The sequence below is a fragment of the Dasypus novemcinctus genome, chromosome 1 (genome assembly GCF_030445035.2).
Source record: "Dasypus novemcinctus isolate mDasNov1 chromosome 1, mDasNov1.1.hap2, whole genome shotgun sequence".
Taxonomy (NCBI): Eukaryota; Metazoa; Chordata; class Mammalia; order Cingulata; family Dasypodidae; genus Dasypus; species Dasypus novemcinctus.
Window position 1 is genome coordinate 108,322,152 of NC_080673.1, and position 22,629 is coordinate 108,344,780.

Genomic DNA, 22,629 nt, shown 5'->3' on the forward strand with positions numbered 1-22,629 from the left:
TGTTCCCACAGCCACAAAAGCTAACAATGACACAAACATCACTAAAGAACAGAAAACAAGATTTTCATCTTATTTAAAATCACAATCCATCTTTACATGAAACACAGCATGCAATTCATCTCATACAATCTAGCACTCCACACAATTCTGAATGAAAAAAAAAAATAACAATTCTACTTTCACAAAAAGAAGAAAAAAGATTTAGAAACTGAGGAAAATCCAAGCAAGTAAATATAAAATGATCAAGTTGCACAGGACAGCCATATGAAGACACAAGAAATACGAGCTTCCTTTCTGTCTAAAAAGGTAAATGCTATGTGATGGTTAGGCTAAGGTGTGAACTCAGCCAGGTAATTGTGCCCAGCTGTTGGTCAAGCAAGCACTGGGCTAACTGTAATTCAAGGGCATTTATGGACTTCAGTCACCACTGACTTTACTGCAGTGGTAAATCATAGAGAGCTGATTACAATTACATCAATCAGGGAGATTGCCATCAGCAATGAGTGATACTTTATCCAACCACCTGAATGCCTTAAAAAGGGAAGACATTCCAGCATTGAGTGAGAATTTTCCAGCTTGTCTTTAGACAGCCAACATCTCCCAGAACTCATCAAGAACTGGACTTTCATCGGAGCCCCTGGTTGCAGTCTGCCTGCAGAACATAGACTTGTTCATCTCCACCGTCAGGTGAGAGACTCTAATAAATCACTTACTGTTGACAGATATCTCTTGTTGATACTGTTTCCCTAGAGAACCCTGACTAATACAGCTTGGTGTCAGGAGTGGTTCTTGAAGAACAGTCTTAAACATGGGGTGTCTGAGGTGGTTCTGGGAGTTTTGCAATTGGCTCTCTACTCTGATTGGACTTAAGGGTACTGATGACTCCCTTTTCAATAACAAAGAGGCTGCTAACAGTCCATGGCACAAGTTGGCAATTGAGATATGTGAAATATCATCACTGAATTCCTCCACTTCCATGCTTATAAGAAGCAAAGATTTGGGTGAGAGTGTTTTCAACACCTTAACAGTTTGTGGAGTCAAAAGGTATAATGATGTTGGCTGGCTCCTCCTAGATACTCTGGATACTATTACAAAAGAAAGACATGAGTTAAAGGCTTCAAATTTGAAACTTAAATACCACATGAATGACACGAAAGTTTCTACGTGTGCTGTGAAAAAAAAGCTTGTCTCCTGTAGCCACAGGCTCGAAATATCTGAGAATCAAACTCAGACTCTCATTGTACAAGCAGCAGGCTTACAAAGGAAACTAAAATTTCAACCCTGCAGAATTTCTGCAGTTGAATTGAAGGCATTGATTGGAAAGGAGTGGAATCTGGAGAACTGGGATGGAGACATATGAAATGATGATAATATTGGTGGTGAATTCTGCTGAGACTTTACCAGGTAAGCCTGCCATGGCCTGCCCTGTCCAGACCACACCTTGTTAACCTTGTATCATCAGGCCCCCAGCCTGCCCCAGGGAGCTTGAACCAACTTCCAGCCCTGAGGTAGGTACAGCCAAACTGAAGGCTGCCCTGCCCAGCCTCCAGCCTTCCCCAGGGAATCTGGACCTCCTCTCAGTCCTGAGGAACATACCAGCCAAACTCCAGCATGCACTGCCGAGCCTCTAGTCTGCCCTAAGGAAACTGCCTTCCGACCCCTGCCTGAAGAAATTAATATGGGAATATGTGTGGGAATGGATACTAAGGGAATGGGATAATGGTGGAAGGAATATAAAATTGGATTAGGCTGAATTTATTGATTTAGGCCCACTAAGCAGAAATTCTTGATTCAACACTGTAGCTCAAGAGATTGGAAAGGGCTCTAACAGTTTGTTTGGGTGGCTGACTGAAACGTGAACCAAAAGATGGGCTAGCATGTCTGAGGCTGAGATGCCCAATTTGCCCTAGTATAAGTAGAAGAGGGAATGCAAAGGCTTAGGGAGACTGGAATTCTAGAATGGATTTACCATTTGAGAGCTGCCCACCCACCCCAGGAATGTCCAGAGGACACACCTTTAACCAAGACTGTGAAGAATCATTTTTTAAGACTAACTTTATCTTCCCTGAAGAGCTCTGTGGTTGCTCTTCTCTGTAGTCCAGATATTAATGTAGGAAGGGCCGTGATGGAATTAGAATCTTAAAACATTATGGGGATGATCAGATGTCGGTCCAGTAAAAGTCAAGCGTCGGCAGTTAATTGCCAAAGTCAAGGTGGGCGATTCACAATGAAAGGCAGATTCAAAAAAGCACTCAAGGGAAGCAGATTTGGCTCAACTGACAGAGCATCTGCCTACCACATAGAAGGCCCAGGGTTCAAACCCAGGGCCTCCTGACCTGTGTGGTAAACTAGCCTATGTGCAGTACTGACGCGCGCAAGGAGTGCCATGCCGTGCAGGGTTGTCCTACATGTAGGGGAATCTCACACGCAAAGAGTGTGCCCTGCAAGGAGAGCCAACCCATGCGAAAAAACCTCAGCCTGCCCAGGAGTGGTGCCGCACACATGGAGAGCTGATGCAACAAAATGACACAACAAAAAAGAGACACAGATTCCTGGAGCTGCTGACAAGAATACAAGTGGACACAGAAGAACACACAGCGAATGAACACACTTAGCAGACAATTGAGGCAGGGTGGGAAGGGGAGAGAAATAAAATAATAAATAAATCTTTAAAAAAAAAGCACTCAAAACAGTTTGAGTTGTGGAGAGTTATAGCATTGGCTAATATATCATGGGGTACCTAGAAGTGAAATAGATAGGCAGTCTACTAAATTTCTTCTGGATCTGTATAAACAGAAGAGTTCTACGTCAAGTGAACAAAATCCTAACTCAAATCATAGCTACAGAAAATCATGGCCCCTTAATCAAATCCCAGACTTGAGAGAGTTTACAGACCCAGAGCCCTTGAATGAGGAGAAGGTCAGGTCTCCTTGGGGAAAGATCCTGTTAAACTGCCCAAAATTTATATTGTTTATCTTCCTCCCACCTTTCCCCAAGGAGATCTACGGCCTTTTACTACAGTAACTGTTCATTGGGGAAAAGGAAATGATCAGACATTTCAGGGATTATTAGACACTGGATCAGAAGTGATGTTAATTCCAGGAGACCCAAAACGTCACTGTGGTCCACTAGTCAGAGTAGGGGCTTATAGAGGTCAGGTGACTAATGGAAGTCCATCTCACAGTTGGTCCAGTGGGTCCCCAGACCCATTCTGTGGTTAATTCCCCATTTCCAGGATGCATAATTGGAATAGACATACTCAGTAACTGGCAGAATCCCCACATTGGATCCCTGACTTACGGAGTGAGGGCTATTATGGTTGGAAAGGCCAAGTGGAAGCCACTAGAACTGCCCCAACCTAGCAAAATAGTAAACCAAAAGCAATACTGGATTCCTGGAGGGGTTGCAGAAATTAGTGCCACCATCAAGGATTTGAAGGATGCAGGGGTGGTGATTCCCAACACAGCCCCATTCAACTCTCCTATGTGGCCTGTACAGAAAAAAGATGGATCTTGAAGGATGACAGCAGATTATCGTAAACTTAACCAGGTGGTGACTCCAATTACAGCTGTTGTCCCAGATGTGGTATCATTGCTTGAGTGAATCAACACATCCCCTGGTACTGGTATGCACCTACTGATTTTAGGGAATGCTTTTTCTCAACTGCAATTAGTAAGGACCACCAGAAATAGACTGCTTTTAGCTAGCAAGACCAGCAGTACACCTTCACTGTCCTGCCTCAGGGGATATCAACTCTCCAGCCCTACGTCATAACATTTTCCGCAGAGACTGACCGTATCTCTCTTCCACAAGACATCACACTGGTCCATTAAATTGATGACATCATGTTGACAGGATGTAGTGAGCAAAATGTAGCAAACACTCTAGACTTATTAGGAAGGCATTTTTGTGAGAGACGATGGGAGATAAATCCAACTAAAATACAAGGTCCTTCCACCTCAATGAAATTTCTAGGTGTCCAGTGGTATGGGGCATGTTGAGATATCCCTTCTAAAGTGAAGGATAAGCTGGTGCATCTGGCTCCTCCTATGACCAAAAAAGAGACACAACACTTAGTTGGTCTCTTTGGATTTTGGAGACAACACATTCCTCATTTGGGTGTGCTACTCCAGCCCATTTACTGGGTGATCATAAAAGCTGCTAGTTTTGATTGGGGACCAGAACAAGAAGAGGCTCTGCATCAGGTCCAGGCTCCTGTGTAAGCTGCACTACCACTTGGGCCATATGATCCAGCAGATCCAATGGTGCTGGAAGTTTCAGTGGCAAATAGAGATGCTGTCTGGAGCCTTTGGCAGGCCCCTATAGAAGAACCACAACACAGACTCTTAGGATTTTGGAGTAAAGCCCTACTATCCTCTGCAGATAACTACTCCCCTTTTGAGAAGCAGCTTTTGGCCTGCTACTGGGCCTTAGTGGAGACTGAATGCTTAACCATGGGCCATTAAGTTGCCATGAGACCTGAGTTGCCTGTCATGAACTGGGTATTGTCTGACCCACCAAACCATAAAGTTGGGCGTGCACAGCAGCACTTCATAATAAAATGCAAGTGGTATATATGAGATAGGGCTCGAGTGAGTCCTGAAAGCACAAGTACAGAAAGTACAGAAAGTTACAGGAGCAAGTAGCCCAAACGCCCATGGTCACCATCCCTGCCATGTTACCATCTCTTTCCCAGCCCACAGCTTTGGCCTCTTGGGGAGTCCGTTACAATCAACTGACTGAAGAAGAGTAAACTCGGGCCTGGTGTACAGATGGTTCTGCACGATATGCAGGTATCACCCAGAAGTGGACAGCTGCAGCACTGCAACCCCTTTCTGGAACATCCCTGAAGGACAGTGGTGAGGATAAATCCTCCCAGTGAGCAGAACTTCAAGCAGTACACCTGGTTGTTCATTTTGTGTGGAAGAAGAAATGGCCAGAGGTGCCTCTGTACACTGATTCATGGGCTATTGCCAATGGTTTTGCCAGATGGTAGGGAATTGGAAGGAACACGATTGGAAAATTGGTGGCAAAGGGGTCTGGGGAAGAGGTATGTGGATAGACCTTTTTATCAGTGGGCAAAAAAACATGAAAATATTTGTATCCCATACAAATGCTCACCAGAGGGTGATTTCAGCAGAGAAAGATTTTAATAATCAAGCGGATAAGATGATGTGCTCTGTGGCTAATGCTCAGCCTCTTTCCCAGCCACTCCTGTCATTGCGGAATGGGCTCACGAACAAAGTGGCCATGGAGGTAAGGATGGAAGTTATGCATGGGCTCAGCAGCATGGACTTCCCCTTACCAATGCTGACTTGGCTACAGTCACTGCTGAGTGCCCAATCTGCCAGTAGCAGAGACACCCACTCAGCCCCTGATACAGTACCATTCCTTGAGGTGGCCAGCCTGTTATCTGGTGGCAGGTTGACCATATTGGACCACTTCCACCATGGAAAGGGCAGCGATTTAACTGGAATATACCATACTCTGGATAAGGGTTTGCATTTCCTGCACACAATGCTGCTTCCAAAACTACCATCTGTGGATTTACTGAATGTCTTACCTACCGCAATGGCATTCCACACAGGATTGCTTCCAATCAAGGAACCCATTTCACAGCAAATGATGTGCGGGAATGGGCACATGTCCATGGAATTCACTGGTCTTATCATGTTTGCCATCACCCTGAAGCAGGTGGATTGACAGAACGGTGGAATGGCCTTTTGAAGACTCAATTACGGCACCAACTAGGTGATAATACTTTGCAGGGCTGGAGCAATGTTCTCCAAGAGGCTGTGTATGCTTTAAATCAGTGTCCACTCTATGGTGCTGTTTCTCCCATAACCAGGCTCCATGGGTCCAGGAATCAAGGGGTGGAAATGGGAGTGTCACCCTCACCATTACCCCTAGTGATCCACTAGGAAAATTTTTTCTTAGTGTCCCTGCAACCTCAAACTTTGCTAATCTATAAGTTTTAGTCCCAAAAGGAGGAGTGCTGTCTCCAGGGAATACAACAACGATTCCACTGAACTGGACATTAAAACTGCCACCTGGCTACTTTGGGCTCCTCTTACCTCTGAATCAACAGTCAAAGAAGGAAATTACTGTACTGGCTGGGGTGATGTATCCTAACTATCAAGGGGAAATACGACTGCATCTACAAAATGGGGGTAAAGCAGAGTTTGCCTGGAATACAGGAGATCCTGTAGGGCATCTCCTAGTAATGCCATGTCCTGTAATTAAAGTCCATGGGAAATTGCAACAACCCAATTTAAGCAAGACTAACAATGGCCCAGAATCTTCAGGAATGAATGTTTGGGTCACCCCACCAGGCGAAGAACCAAGGCCAGCTGAAGTGCTTGCTGAGAGTAATGGAAACAGAATGGGTGGTGGAAGAAGATAGTAATAAATATGAACTTCGACCACATGACCAGTTACAGAAATGAGGACTGTAATGGTCATGAATCTTTCTTCCCTGTTTCATTATTATTATGATTGTATGTGTACACAAAACGAATTTCTTTGTCTTCTTCCTTAACCTTTTCCCCTATCATATAACAAGTTATATCAGTCTCATGTCATGATATTTGAGGATGTCAAGTTTAAGAGTGAATATTACCCAAGACTTGCACTCTATTCTGTATGGAATTAATGCATTTCCAGTTGTATGCAGGAGAGATGAACACTGTAAGGTGGAAATATATATATATGTACATGTCTGTTATTGTTTTTACTTAGAGACTAAATACGGTTTAAGGTAATGTGTATGGTTACCAAGGTGACAAGAGGTAGACTGTGATGGTTAGGCTAATGTGTGAACTCGGCTAGATAATTGTGCCCAGATGTTTGGTCAAGCAAGCCCTGGGCTAACTGTAATACAAGGGCATTTATGGACTTTAGTCACCATTGACTTCACTGCAGTGGTAAACCATAGAGAGCTGATTACATCAATCAGAGAGACTTCCATCAGCAATGAGTGATGCTTTATCCAATCAGTTGCATGCCTTAAAAGGGGAAGTGACTCCCACATTAAGTGAGAATTTCCCAGCTCATCTTTGGACAGCCAGCATCTCCCAGAACTCATTAAAAACCTCCACTGTACTTTCAATGGAGACCCTGGTTGCAGCCTGCCTGTGGAACCTGGACTTTTGCATCCCCAAGGTCATGTGAGAGACTCTGATAAAATCTCTTACTATTGACAGATATTTCTCGTTGATTCTGTTTCCCTAGAGAACCCTGACTAATACAGGCTATAAGGAAACATTACAAAGGGAAAGACTCTGTAGACTTTACACCAAGATGGACAGTATGGGCAAGGCAAGTATTCACCTCAGGGAAGACTTCATCCAGAAAACACACTTTGGTTAAGCAAAGAAATACAAAGCCCAAGAAGAGAAACATGCTAAAAATTCTAATTAGCTCCAAGAATAGAGCAGATTGTTTCATTAACAGCACTTCACTGGGTTTTACAAGGAAGTAAATAAAGATATTTGAAGTCTACAATCCTAAATTTTGATGGTGAAATCAAGAAACACCAATCCTAGCCTTCCTAGCATATTTCCTGATGTCATCACCTGAAGACAGAATAATAGGCTGAATCATTCTGGCACTTCATAAATGTTCTCACCAACTTCCCACCTTGTCTTTCCAATATTTAGACTATTTGTGCTCTGCATTTATTTTTCAGCAGTATATCATCTGTGAAAGTAAACAACTTTCACCTCAGAGCAAGAGTCAATTATGTCTTTGACATACTTTAATTTACAGTATGGCATCAAGTTCATTCATATTGTGCAAATATTTAATAATTCCAGTTGTAAGAAAGCCATTTTTCACAAACTAAAGATGTAAAATATTATTGTTAAACTGCATTATACCTTGCAGGTTTAGATGAGCCAAAAAAAGAATTCACATGCTCATGATAAGTAGGCTGCATGCCAGTAAGTTTGGGAAAAAAAATGTTTAAGAATGGCTTTCAAACCACAAGTAAAAATACATGAAATATCAAATAAAATAGGAGCCGGAGAGGTTTTGATGAAAATCTATATGTGTGTAATTACAGATTTTTGTTTATCAAGGAGACTGAGTAAAGGAATGAAAATTATCTAGATTCAAGTAACATCTACAATACATTTTTTATTATATATACCCATGCCATTGTTAGCTTTTTTACCCAAGGAACACATTTCTTTAAATGTTTTATAAAGTGAATATTTCATAAACAAATTACATATATGATGTTAATCTATATAATTAGATAAGCAATTTCAATAACAAAATAGAAATACATCTTGCTATTTTGTTAGTTTATAATATTAAAATGTTTTAAGGTTACATCTACAGAAAGCCACATCATAATTCCAATTAAGCTAATATAGTCTGAACTCCAACTCATCATTGAATGATGGAGCTGGTAAGGACCCTGGAGATGCTCTAGGTGTTTGGGATAGAAATGATTATATTTTAATTCCCTCTGGCTAGGAGAAAAAAATAGTCTTAAGAAACAGTATTTTAAAGTCAAATGCAAAGGTGAGAGAGAGAAGGAGAAAGAGAACGAAAAAAGGAAGGGAAAAGTGGGAAAACAGAGTAAAGCGGAATGCAAACAAACACCTAAATTCACAGGGTTGAGGACAACAATAGCTGCAATTCTGACATTCAAAATGTGCTATATAAGGCAAAGTTTTGAAATTTAAAAAAGATTTATTTTTAAATAGTTAAATATGAACTACTGAAGACATAAAGGCATTACGTTATAATTCTTGAACCAGGCATATAAAATATATCACGATGCACAAATCACAAAGAATAAATTTTACAGCCAAGAAACTTAAAAATTGAGTTTTTTTAATTTCTTCATGGCTTTGTAACACAATGGATTGCAATGCAAAAGAAAGAACGCTGAAAATGTAGTGTACAAGATCTTGGATGTGCTATAATAGATTATTTCAAGTAAATAAATTTACAAGAAGTTTTTTAACAAGAAGTTATCAGTCACAACATGTGTTTTTATTGGTAAAAGTAAATTCTATAAAATATTTTTTGTAAGAACTTTACAATGGGCTGTATTTTATCTCAGCCATAATGTAGGTACTAGACAAAATACTAAAATGATAATTTTATATATTATGTATATTTTATATTTTTATTAATGTCAATAATTATACATAAAATATATGTATTTATATAATTTTATAAAGAATTTCTTATACCATCTACATTTAAGGGGGAGCATACTTTATTTCATAAATATGCATCATTATGGAGTAGGAAATGTCTAATTTGCCTACAAAAATCACAAGGGTTTGAAGGCTGAAGAAAGCAGTGTATCAGATCCAGTGAGAATTACTAAGAAAAACATAATCAAACATAAATGTCACAGAATACAAAGATCATTTTCCAAATTGGTTCCAGAAACAACTCCTAGGTAAATTTCCATGAAAACCTAATTTAATTCAATTAAACAGTGTAGCATGGTTTTCCTCTTCAGAAAGGGTTTAAATATTTTCACTTGCTAGAGATGTTAAAGATAAGTATTTAAAGGACTGATTGATTTAATCCTGAGTGAAATAAAGATTCAAAATTGGTGAATAAGGATTTTTGAATGAAAATAACATACTAAGCAGATATATTTCAACCAGCACAGCATCCGTCTTTATAAAATACACAAAGTAAAACTCATAATAATATTTTTAAACCATTATGTTTATGTACTAAGCCATATACATTCAAGATTATTTCTATACTCAAAATTACAGGACAAGATAAAATATTTAGGGCCAATATTTGCCCTCCATATAAGCATTCTTACTGGAACCCAGCCTCTAACCTACGATGGAGAGAAACATATTTGTTTAAAATTAAATGTTAGTTAAATTTATTTTGGAATAATTCAGCATTCCTTGGATAGCTTTTTCACTCAACTTTATTGTAAGTTCACTCAATCACTCAGGATAAACAAGCAATGCCTCCCAAACAGCCTGGTGGTGGATTCTTCTTCATCTATCTGGCTGCTGGCTAGAACACTGCAAGGACTCATAAAAACGAAGCAACCTGAGGTCACCTACCCCAGGTCTTTTAAAAAAGAATTTCCAACTGCTTACCAGGTGGTTCCAATTTCCGAGAAAACTTACCATGAGAGAAACTCGTTCTAGATACACCATTTTATTTTCATATTGTCTCTTGCCACAGAACTTGGTAAGGAAGGAAGAAAGCGCTTTTGAAATGTAGATTACCAATCACCTGAGGGTCAGAAATCACTGTATGTTTTTGTATTGAGAATATTATATAAAATCAAGTGAAAAAATAATTAAGATACCAAACCACATTGTATTATACTCCCAATTTTTTTAAAAAAGGCACCAAAATATTAATAGTGACTATTTCCAAGTGATTTTTATTTTGTTACAGTTCCCTATATTTCCCAAGTTCACTTAAATAATATGTATTATTTATAATAAGAAAAATATCAAGTAAGTAACTTTTAAAAATATATACTGTAATTCTCAGGCTCAAAGAACCCCTAAGGACCAGTGTATACATATAATCTATGCTAGCGGGAAGCCTTTCTCTGGGTAATGAAAAAAATTCATATTAACCTTCTAAGAAAATGAGAACTGGATTCCTAACTATATATAGGTACAAAACTATAATATAGGTACTGGTAATAAGAAATGGTCCCATTTTTTTGGTGAAAATATTTAGCCAGTTATTTGTATCAACTATTTCCCAAAGTGACTTTTGAGGAATGTTAGTCTAATGACATATACAGAAAAAAATACAAATTCTGTGGTCGAATACTCCTATGGAAGAGTATCATAGTGCACAATAGCATAAAAACCTTAGAGAAAGCTTGCAGTTTAAAAAAAATCAGCAATTTACATATGTCTTTGCTCATTTACTTTTCAAATACTTCTAAAGCAGGGGTTCTTAACAAGGGATCTGTGAGGTTGAAACTGAAATTCAAAAGAGTATTATTCTTGTGGGGACATGTTGGTGTGTGGGTGATATAATTATTAAACAATATACAGTATATTGTGGACTTAATAAGGGATCCGTGGTTTTCACCTGACTGGCAAAGGGGTCCATAAAACAAATAACGTTAAGAACCCCAGTTCTAAAGTGTTTACTGTGCCTGGCATTGAATTAAACACTTCACAAATATTCTTTCACCTAATGCTCAAACCATCCTCTGAAGTAAAGATAATTATCATCAGCCCCTTTTGACGGATGATAAAGCACAAACACAGAAGGTTCAGTGACTTGCCCAAGATCCCAGAGCTAGTGAGTGATAGAGACAGTCAAACTCCAGAGTACGCAGTTAACCAGCAGGAGATGCGGCCTCTCACCGGATCCTTCTTGGGCTGGATATGGGCTAACATTCCACAAATCCACTATCCCGTGGAACACATCAGGAAAACAAACCCAATTAGATAAAACATACTGTTATATGAATATTATCCGAGCTCATACTACCTCGAACTCCAGTTTTTCATTTAACGTGAGATGCGGTAGATACAACAATGGTTTTAGGACTAAAATATTCTAGCATGCAATTATTAAACAAGAGAAGTTTGATGAATTTTCATCCCTCTCTGTTGTCCTTTAATTAATTTTATCAGAAATCCTAATTCAAAGGAGTTCCAGAGTCTCCTACTTCCTAGAGGCTTTTGCATGCAAAGATTATTGGCCATTTTAATTTTCTTCTTCACACTAATAAGAGTCTTGGAATCTTGTGATCATTAACCATCAGATTAACTTAAATATCATGTTTAGAAATGCTTATAGTGACACAGAATGGTGTTATCAATGCATGGTTAAGTTTAAAAAGCAAGTAACAAAATAATATATATGATCTTATATTTGTTTAAAATTCATAATAATGCTTAAGAAAATTATTTTAAAATGTGTATATCTCAAAATACTTTTGGTAATGGGATGAAATCTTTTTTTTTTCCTTAGGTTTAAGTGCAATTTCTAATTTTCCAAACAAGAAGATTCATTATTTGTGTCTCGGGAATATATTAAGAGCCTGTATATGGTACTATGACAGGTGCAGATCAGAAGAGCTACCTATATACAGCTCTGCTCTTCAGGTGTTTATGATCTGAAGCAAATAATAGTACTACCTATTATATTCCACAACAGCACCCTAGTTCCTTCATAGCAATAATCACAAACCTATTTTATAAATATGTTGCTTATTTTCTGGCCTCTACCCAACCATCCCAAATGAGAGCAAACTTGTTCTGCCTTTTTGTATCCATCCACAATGCCAAGCATACTGCCTGTCCCTAATTAATGACTCAATAAACATGCACTGCCTTAATGAATCAATAAATGAGTGAATCAAACAAATCATGTATGTAAAGGGTACACACAATCAAGTGAAAATATTAAACCAATAATATTGTTTTCAGTAAAGTACTTCTATAATATACAACTTAGATTTACATTCCATTTTTGCATGAATAGGAGCATATATTTTGGGGGTGGAAAGCAAATGTCCAACAGAGATAAGGGACTCCACCTGCTTTTATTAATCCATGAAGGAGGTGGCTTTCATAATAGAAGATAAATCAACAAAAAAGGATACAGCTTCTGATAAACTGAGGAGGTATTACTTACAAACAGATTATAATTTAGTAAGGTGTGGGCAGGAGTAAAGGAGAACCACAAGGGCAATGCAATAAAGCAGGGTTAGTAAAAAGAGAGGAGCTATTCCAAAGATTACTGGAATCTGGAAGGAGGGCTGTAGAGAGAAACCTGCCTTGAAAAGGGCAATGACTTTCAGTAGAGGGACACTGTCAACCCAAGTGGACCCTACAAGGAAGGAGCTAAGAGAATGAATACCTTCACTCTCCACTCTCACTCTAATCTCCCCAGTGGCTTTTGCTATTGGAAAATCAATGCTGTCCACAAGGGTTTCCTCCTAGGTTGAGAGCGTAAGGTGGGAGGGTTGTGCATGGCAAACAAGATATCTGGCACAGAAGCTAATGAGAATAATGCATGAGATGTGGACACACATCCTCACAAGAAGAGAGGATGATCACAGCCCGAAGGGACTCCTGACTAAAGGAACTGTGGAAGAGGATTATTACTAGGTACATAAAAATAAGGTGATGCCATGTTGTTTGCAACCCTCTTTGAGCAGAGCACTATATTCTATAATAGGAGGAAAGCTTTTAGGATAATCTCCCCATTATGTGGACTATTATTGCTAAATGTGTATTAGACAACAGGAGAATAGGAGCGGGTTTCCAGAAAAAGAACTGATGAGAATTTAGTACCTTTTATAGATGGTTGTAAAGTATATTAGTTAGATAAAACTCACTGATTTCAATCAAGAGATTAATTTAGACAAAGGCACCATCATTACAGACTTCCTTGGAATTGTTTTAGATTCATAAATCAACAAATTAACTACTGACAGATGTGTCTTTACTTGTTTAAGTCCATATCTATCTGACTGCTATAAAAAAGACTAAAATGTTTATCTCAAGACAGCCAGGCAAGAAATATTATGAAGAAATATACCAGATTATATCTTCTTTTTTCCCTTTTGCCAATAACCAAATACAATCTTCAGAAAATAACTTCCAAACTTGCTACTTAATATTTTCTAAAGCTCAAGCCAGATGGAGCCATATACTTGTTGAAAGACAGGAAAAATAAAACCAGCTGAATCAAAACTACTGGTGTCTAAGAGACTGCATCCAACAGCATTCCACAAATACTTCTTGAATGCCTACTATGAACTAGCACTGGTCAAGGAGCTGGGATACAATTACCGGTGAGATCCAGATTAATGCAGATCTGACAGTAAAGTCTTTCAAGAAGCATCCAAAGCTTTCAAAGCCAAGAGTTAGAGAAAAAGGAGAAACACTCAAAACTGACTAGCAGAATTCTGACTTGCTTCTTTTCCTTTGTAAGGAGAACACAAACTACCTGAAATGAAATGAAGAGGTACTAGCTCAAATTTGCTCTCAGGATAAGTCAAGTGCCCCAGATAGTCAAGGGATCATCCCCAGTCCTGAACAACCTTAACATAACATTTCCCAGGGCATGCTATAGGGTCCCAGAGCCAAGAAGCTAACAATTCATGAGATATTTGAAGGTAAAAAAGTGGCCTCTGGGAACTGTGAGAAGGTGCTTAAGGCTGAAATTTAAAAGGAAAAGCAATTGTTGAAATACGCGCTGCACTGCAGATCAATGCAAAAAAATTTGCACACATATATATGTATTTACGTATACAGTAAATCAACTTTTCAGTGATAAGAACAATGTCTGTTCAATACCCTTGGCCAAGCCCCCAAACTCTCAAATGGACTGTTGTAATAGGCCCCCACATAGTCCTACTTCAGAACTGTTGCTCACAAAGCAATAAGACAGATTTGTTCACTACTCTGTTTAAAATCCTCCAGGTGTTAAATGAAGTGTAAACTTGTTATGTTAGCTCCCTCTTATCACTCTGCCCTCATCTTCAACTGATTCCCCAAGTCCAACTACACTGGCCAGTATGTACCCATCCTGTTACAGCCTTAAGGACTTAATACTTGATGTTCCTTCTTCCAAGAAGTTCTCCCAGATCTTCACTGAGCTGGCTCTTTCTTGTTCTTCAGGGAAAACCTTCCTTAACCATCCTATATAAAATAGCCTATCACTCACAGTTATAGCACTATTTTAGTTTCCTAATAGCACTTTCCACTATTGGAAATAATTTTGCTCACATGTTTATATGTAGTTCACTGTGTTTTCACCATCTAGAATGTAAGCACAGTGACAACAGGGACCTTGGGTCTCTTATCACTGCAATGTCCCCACAGCATTTAATAACGCCAGGCAGAGGGAAACGGACTTTGGCCCAGTGGTTAGGGCGTCCGTCTACCACATGGGAGGTCCATGGTTCAAGCCCCGGGCCTCCTTGACCCGTGTGGAGCTGGCCCATGGGCAGTGCTGATGCACGCAAGGAGTGCCGTGCTACACAGGGGTGTCCCCCGTGTAGGGGAGCCCCACGCACAAGGAGTGCACCCATAAGGAGAGCCGCCCAGCGCGAAGGAGGGAGCAGCCTGCCGAGGAATGGGGCCGCTGACGACAACAGAAGCGGACAAAGAAACAAGACGCAGCAAAAAGACACAGAAAACAGACAACCGGGAGAGGGGAGGGGAATTAAATAAATAAAAATAAATCTTTAAAAAAAAAAAAATAATAATAATAATGCCAGGCAGAGACTAGGTACTCAGGTATTTAGGTAAAAATGAATTGTAATTAAAATACTGGCATGCACATAGATTCTCTAAAAATCATGAAAACAAATTATTACCCGATGTTATATTATCCTCTTTTGTCTGAAACCTACAGGTGAGCTTTAAAAATATTCAAAGGTAAGATATCTGAATGTCCCTCTTATCTACTAAACAGCCACTTATTTCTCTTTAGAATCTATCTTTTAAAGTTTACTTTCGGGAAGCAGATATGGCTCAACCCCTTGGGCACTCTCCTACCACATGGAAGGATCCAGGTTCAATTCCTGATGCCTCCTAGAGAAGACAAGCAAGACAGCAAGCTGACTCAACAAGATGACGACGCAACAAGATGACAACACAAGATGATGATGCAACAAGATGATGAGCAACAAGGAAACACAATGAGATACAGCAAGCAAGGAGAGGAGGTGGCTCAAGTGATTGGGTGCCTCCTTCCCACATGGGAGGTCCCAGGTTCAGTTCCCAGTGGCTCCTAAAAAAAAAAAGAGAAAAATGAAGACAAGCACTGAGAGCAAAACAATGAAGGGGAGGGGAGAAATAAATTTTTTTTTTTTAAAGTTTATTTTCCCTCAATCCTAATTATAATTCAATGTGAATAACTTTTAAATTTATATTTTTCGTCCTGGCCTCTCCCCCCCTGGAATTCTGGCATGCCTCTTTGTATCTCAACATTTCTATTTCAATTTTTGCCCTGGAAATCTGAAATTACTATCTCGCAGGCAAAACCAGTTTCTCCTTCTACCCTTAGTACTTTTACCAAATTATCTTCCAGGTACCCAGATTTTAAAATCTTTTTTTTTAGATTTTTTTTTTTTATTTCTCTCCTCGCCCCTGCCCCCGGTTGTCTGTTCCCTGCGTCCATCTGCCGCTTTGTTCTTTGCCCGCTTCTGCTGTCAGCAGCGCGGGAAACTGACTTTTTTTTTTTTTTTTTGGTTATGTCATCTTACTGCGTCTCTGTGTGTGCAGCGCCATTCCTTGGCGCTGGCCGGCTCTTCTTACCAGGCGCGCTCCTTGCGCGTGAGGCTCCCCTACGCTGGGACATGGCGGCGTGGTCCGGGACTCCTTGCTGCGCATCAGCGCTGCGCATCAGCACTGCGCATGGGCCGGCTGCACACAGGTCAAGGAGGTCCGGGGTTTGAACCGCGGACCTTCCATGTGGTAGACGGACGCCCTAACCACTGGGTCAAGTCCGCTTCCCCCAAATTTTAAAATCTTGATTATGAACTTAAAGAACTGGAAGGGAAACTGGAGAACATCAAGTCAAGTGGTCTTCAAATTCTTTTAAAGCTGTGTTATCCTTTTTTTTCCCCCAAAAAGCTTACAGAGAAGTCTGATATGTAAAACAGATGAATTTGCAGTTGTTCTGGGAGTTAAATTGGTGGTCTCAGAAGAAAACTTCAAAAAGAGTCACTAATCTGGTCCAAACTTCCTTTCACTTTTCCCCACCCCCCCCCCAACACACACACAAATTTATAAAGAAAACTGTAGTCCAGAGAGCTTAAATCTTATTTGCAATTAGAAAGATCACACAGCTAGCACCCAGAACAATGCCTAGCATAATAAAAACACTTAGTGAATTTTCTGAAAGATAAATACTGCCTCTATGCATATGGATAACAACTGATTTGGTTTTTACAAAATGATAAATTGCATGCATGGCTTTTATTTGTCAGTAGGGGGAGAGATCCTCAGAGTTTAGATTTATAATTGTTGGTTTCTAATTATAGACAGATTAATTCATTACTAGTGAAAGAAGGCAAGAATGAGTCCATTAAAAGAACTGTAGCACAGAGTGCAAGTTCTCAGCTCCATATCCAATAAGGCTTGACTGTCTTTCTTTTTTAATAATAACCTTTATGTTTAAAGAAGTTTTAGTTTACAGAAGAGTTACATGAAAAGCATCGGGGATTCCCATATAAACCACCCCCTCCCCCACCAGCATATTCATTGTCTATCATAGGCAAGTTTTTCAGATTCTTTGGACTTCATCCTCTTCATCTATAGTATTAAGATGTATAACAAGATGCCTTCTAAGACTCTTTCAGCTCTAACACTATGATCTGCTTTATACCACACTAAAGTATTTCCCTTGAGTTACTGCATTTACAAAGAATGAACATAAATTGGCCACATATTGGACAAGAAATAACAGTCCTTCAAAGATTTTCTTTTTATTATCCACCATATGCTAGGTACTGAGCTGAGTACCTAGAAGAAAGAAAAAAGAACACCTCAACAAGTTCATAGTCTAGCAGGGAAGAAACAAGCAGGTAAATAAGCAGAGAAGTGGGTTCTGAAAGGGATATGCACAGAAGTCTAACAGGGAGAGCTGAGGGACCTTATAAAATTAAGAAATCTTTGCTAGGTGAGAATGCGTGACAGACGACTTAGATTTGAGTGATAAAAATGAACTGAGGGGAGCGTATGTGGCTCAAGCAATTGAGCTCCCACCTACCACATGGGAGGTCCCAGGTTCAGTTCCCAGTGCCTCCTAAAGAAAACAAGCAAGACAGTGAGCTGACTCAATGGGCAAGTGCAGCAAGCTGAGATAATAAGATGAGACAACAAGAGACCCAAGAGGAAAACATGAGACACAACAAAGCAGGGAGCAGAGGCAGTTCAAGTGATTAGGTGCCTCCTTCCCATATGGGAGGTCCCAGGTTGGATTCCCGGTACCTCCTAAAAAGACCAGCACACAACAAACAGACACAGCAAATGCAAACAATGAGGGGGTAGGAAGAAATAAATAATAAATCTTAAAAAAAAAAAAAACTGAACCGAGGATGAGAGGAGGGGGCTATATATTCCAAAAAATACAGTATTTTAAGTTGCCTTATATCTTTAAACAAAGTACAATAAAATCAGCATTTATGGTAACAAAAAGACTTTATCAGGCCATCTCACCCAGTTTCCAAAGTTTACGAGGAAAAAAATTAAATCGATTTCTTTTTAACAAATATTTTTCAATAACCAGAACATCTGAGACACATATATGAGTATGCCATAAGCAGGGGTAGCACGCCACTCAGAGACAATAAGCCAAAAGGAATTTCAGACAACCCTGTCTAAACTGAATGCTATACACAGCACCTGGCAGACAAGGTGGCAAAGCCCCTAAAAATAGTGATGATTCACTAACATGACATAAATCAAGATTTTAACCCACCAAAAACTAACATTTTGATTTAAAATCACAAATCAGTGCCATTAAAATTCAACAGCAGCCCCTAGCACTACTAATGAGATCATATCAACTTATACCATGTGACCAAAAGGAAAAGGTGGTTTTCTAAACAGTAATTCAAACTGGACAAATAACACACTGTATCAAGTTTTGTAGCCCTGGGCCATATTTTGCTAAAAACAAAGGTACATTATGCATGACTAAAGAAAACAGTGAAAATCAGAGCAATTAATTTCCCAGCTATGTTTCCCATAAATTCCATCACTGCTGTAAGTTGCTTATAGCATACAACCTTTCTTTGCATCACACAATGATCTAAGTGTGTAATAACTTGCATATTTCACTAAGAAGTAATATCCTTCAAAACATCCTTACAGTGAAGTGAGCATTTTCCAAAGTAATTATTGACCCTTGAAATGTCTCATGTTTAAAATTACTGACAAATCCTTTCCCATTTTCTTTGCAATGAGAAATGATTCTTCTTGATCACTAGAGTGTAAAGAGGTATAAAAGTACAAAGACAGAATATTTTCTTAAAGACAAATGCCCCAGGTGACACAGATCATTTCCCATAACTTTCCAAAAAAAAAAAAACAAAACCAATAATTAGGAGAGTTGTCACTGGGATCCTAAGAGTATCCATAGGAAAACAGATTAGTTGGCATCAATTTAATACAGCAAGAGATTTCCATAAGTGCTTCCGTAAATTATTTCAAATACTTTTTAGTTGAACTCTCTCATTTTTGTTGGAGCTTTTTGTGTTGCTTTGTAGAATTCAGGAAACTTCTAGGGTGGTTCTGTTTCACTGCAGATATGTGTGATACACTATCTTTACATGCTTGGGGCAAACCTCTCTCTTCTGTTTTCTTTCTTTGGCACCTTTTTGGCAGCTCAAAGTCAGTGGCCTCACCTTAGTAAATGCTAAGAGCAGTTCCTAATAACTCAAGGAAACCACAGCGTTCCCATTCTGTGGGAAACAAGAAAGACCCAGCAACCAGCTGGCGTGGCGGTGGTTCAAGAGGAGTAAAAAACCACCAGACAACTTCCCCAGGATCTCCTCTAATGTATGAAATCCTAACACTGCAACAGACGAACAGAAATAGAGAGCCTTGACAGAACCAGGGACAGAGGTGGGCGAAGACAGCGAAAGACAGAAAAAGAGAGACACTGAGAAAACGACTTTTAGAAAGTCAGCCTCTAAAAGAGAGACCGAAAAAGTGGGAGGGGGGTGCGAGACAGTGAGGGTGACGAACAGAAATAAAGCAGGGAAAACAGAGACAGAGAAGTGGGTGGGGAGAGGGGAAGGTAGGGAAGACGAGGTGGAGAGACACGGCGAACGAGGGAGGCAGAGCGAGACACCGAGGGACGAGACAGCTTTAGAAGCCGAGAGCCAAGTCCGAGACGCGGGAGCAATCCACTGCGCACTTTCTCCCCCTCCACGGTTCCGTCTGGGGAGGCGTCCGAGGCAGGTGGCTCCGCACCCAGCCAGGTGCAGGCGGATCTGCCTCGACGGGCTCCACGCCTCTCCCGCCCGCGGCGCTCCCTCCCATTTCCCGGATTCAGAGCTGCCCGTCGCTCGCCTCCCGCCACAACCCTCGGCGTGCAGGTCCCGGCTCCCGGCCTCGGCGCGTCCCTCCTTCCAGCTCCCGGAGCACGTGTCCCACCCGCCACCGCCGCTGCCCCCGACTCCTGGCCAGCGCGGGCACCCAGGCCTGGGGTCCCAGCAGAGCCGCCAACGCACAAAGCCGAGGCGGCCACCGCCTGACCCCCTCCCACCTCCGCCGCCCCGCGGCGCGCCGCCCGCCCTCCTCTCGCTCCCGCTCTCCGTCCTGCCCCGAGCCGGGGCCGCCAAGCCCCCACCCGGCCCCGCCGGCCCCGCCGGCCCCGCACGTCCCTCTGCCCGCTAGGCTCAAGCCCACTCAGTCACCCCCGCGCGCGCGAAGACCCGGCCACCCGCGCTGGGACGGGCTGCGCCGAGCCGGCCCGCCAGCCCGCGTGCGCCTTACCCGCCGCGGCGCTCCGAGCACTCGCGTCCCTGGCGCCGCAGTCCCGCACCGTCTGGGCGCGCCGCGCAGGCCCCGCACCGACTCCGCGCCCTGCGCCCCGCGCTCGCCGCGCCGTCAACTTCTGGCCGCCGCGGCCGCTCCGCTGCCGCCGCGGGACTTTTTTTTTCCCTCTCTCTCTCCTAGGCTGCCTCTGGAGTTGTGGTTCTTTTTTTTTTTTTCCCTTCACTTGCCCTCTCCAGCTCCCACTAGTGATTGGAGACTGAGAGCCAAGTACTTAGCGGAGGGATTGTACGTCCCTGCGCTTTTGGGACTGCCCCTGCAGCCTGTGTGTGAGGAGAGGTGAGCCAATCTGCGAAAGCTGCGCTGCACCAGCCTCTTCAGCAGCCGAGAATCGAGAGGTGAACTTCCAAAGCTTATACTGCCTCTCTGAGCATAACTTCGATTTCAGTTGTACCTGTTTTCTTGGTCAGGTTTAAGAAGGGATTGCCATGAAACCTCTTAGGTTTGAGGAACAAAGATTCCTGGAAGTACCGTACGTTGAGAGCTGAAAGGGGCTCTCAGGGATGATATAATGCAGTGGATTTAAACTTATCAGGATCTTAGACGCTTTTGAGAAGTTGATAAGAGGTTTTGAGTTATGACTCACCTCATAAAAAATACACATAAGCATCAAATTATGACTGCACTTTTAGGTGAGGGTTTTGGGAACCCCTGAAACATATAGATGGACCTCCCAAGGAAATATTTTCATTCTACAAATATTTTTAAATTGTTTAAAAGAAAACTAACAACGACAACAAAAAAACCCTTCCATTTGTAATTGATGAAATATTACAATTAATGTTCTTTATTTTGCAAGAGCATATGTCTTTGCTTTGTGGTGTCATTGCTAGGTCTTTATGTGTTTAAACATTTTCTGTGCAGGTAAGTATAAATTAAGCAAGTCCACAGTCTTTCTGGAGATTTGGGGAAAAGCGTTAACTTCATTTTTAAATCATCCATTTCCCAACTCTACTTCCAAAAGACATACCTAAAGACATATTCTCCTCCCTCACCCAATGCCTTCCCGCTGTGCGTCCTCCAGCATTATTTATTTCCTCTCTTTGTAAATTTTTTATCTTCACATATATTGATAAATCCTCACTGGTCACTATCAAGCAAGTGATTTGAATAATTTCTTACAATTTCAATCTGAAGTAGCTTTGTTTCAATTTTCTTCACCTCTATTTCTTTTACTTATTCAATTCTTGGCCTACTTATTTCTTTCAACTCCTCCTTTTCTTACTCTTATTAAATATTTTTATGTTAGACATTAAATATAATCCTTTATCAATAAGAAAATTAATTAAATTGTATATAAATTTATTTTATGCTGTTTCCACTTAGGAGCATTTGGTGCTCCAGCTATTGATCGATGGATGTGTGAAATATGGAGGTATTTTCTCCATAAAAGCAATTTTAGGGTCCCCATGAAAGCCTGTTTACTCCATAAGGTATCAGAACCATAAGATTAGCAGGAATAATCTGCATTGTAGTTCCTGGTGCTGAACTGGAAGAAGAAAAAAGTTCTATTTAACATTTGTACTAGGAGATTTTTCAAAACAGGTGACATTTCTTGTTGGCATCATTTCCTGTCCCTTATTCCACCCTCATTCTAGCCTCAAGTGCCCTATCTTACTGCCCCAAAAATTCCAAGATAGAATCTACCCATTTTACCTTCATCCTAAGACTTTTAATGACAGGGCCACCAAGATCACCAGCAGACTTAAAAGATACTCTAGGGAAGGGAACTTTGCCCAGTGGTTAGGGCGTCTGCCTACCACATGGGAGGTCCGTAGTTCAAACCCCAGGCCTCCTTGACCCGTGTGGAGCTGGCCCATGCGCCATGCTGATGCACGCAAGGATCTACCCTCCCCCAACATAGGAGAGCCCCGCGCACAAGTGTGCCCCGTAAGGAGAGCCGCCCAGTGCAAAAGAAAGTGCAGCCTGCTTAGGAAAGGTGCCACACACACGGAGAGCTGACACAACAAGAGGACGCAACAAAAAGAAACACAGACTCCCGTGCCGCTGACAACAACAGAAGCGGACAAAAACAAGAACACGCAGCAAATGGACACAGAGAACAGACAACTGGAGGGGGAGGAGGGGAGAAAAATAAATAAAATTTTAAAAAAGA

At 41.0% G+C, this 22,629-nt stretch overlaps 1 protein-coding gene and 1 pseudogene across 5 annotated transcripts in view; one reads left to right on the top strand and one right to left on the bottom strand.

Moving 5' to 3' along the window:
• The window catches only part of BMPR1B (bone morphogenetic protein receptor type 1B), a 437,941-nt gene extending 417,234 nt beyond the window's left edge, over window positions 1-20,707 (bottom strand). For 2 of the 5 annotated variants that reach the window (XM_023582892.3, XM_071215539.1), the window contains exon 1: window positions 20,454-20,700. The gene's annotated coding sequence lies outside the window, so the exon portion shown is untranslated. Of the gene's footprint in view, window positions 1-20,453 lie in introns of all 5 variants that reach the window. The other 3 variants (XM_023582890.3, XM_023582891.3, XM_071215546.1) reach the window with 3 other exon arrangements.
• LOC131279727 (uncharacterized) lies at window positions 1,347-6,455 on the top strand (annotated as a pseudogene).
• Window positions 20,708-22,629: the final 1,922 nt, after the last annotated feature.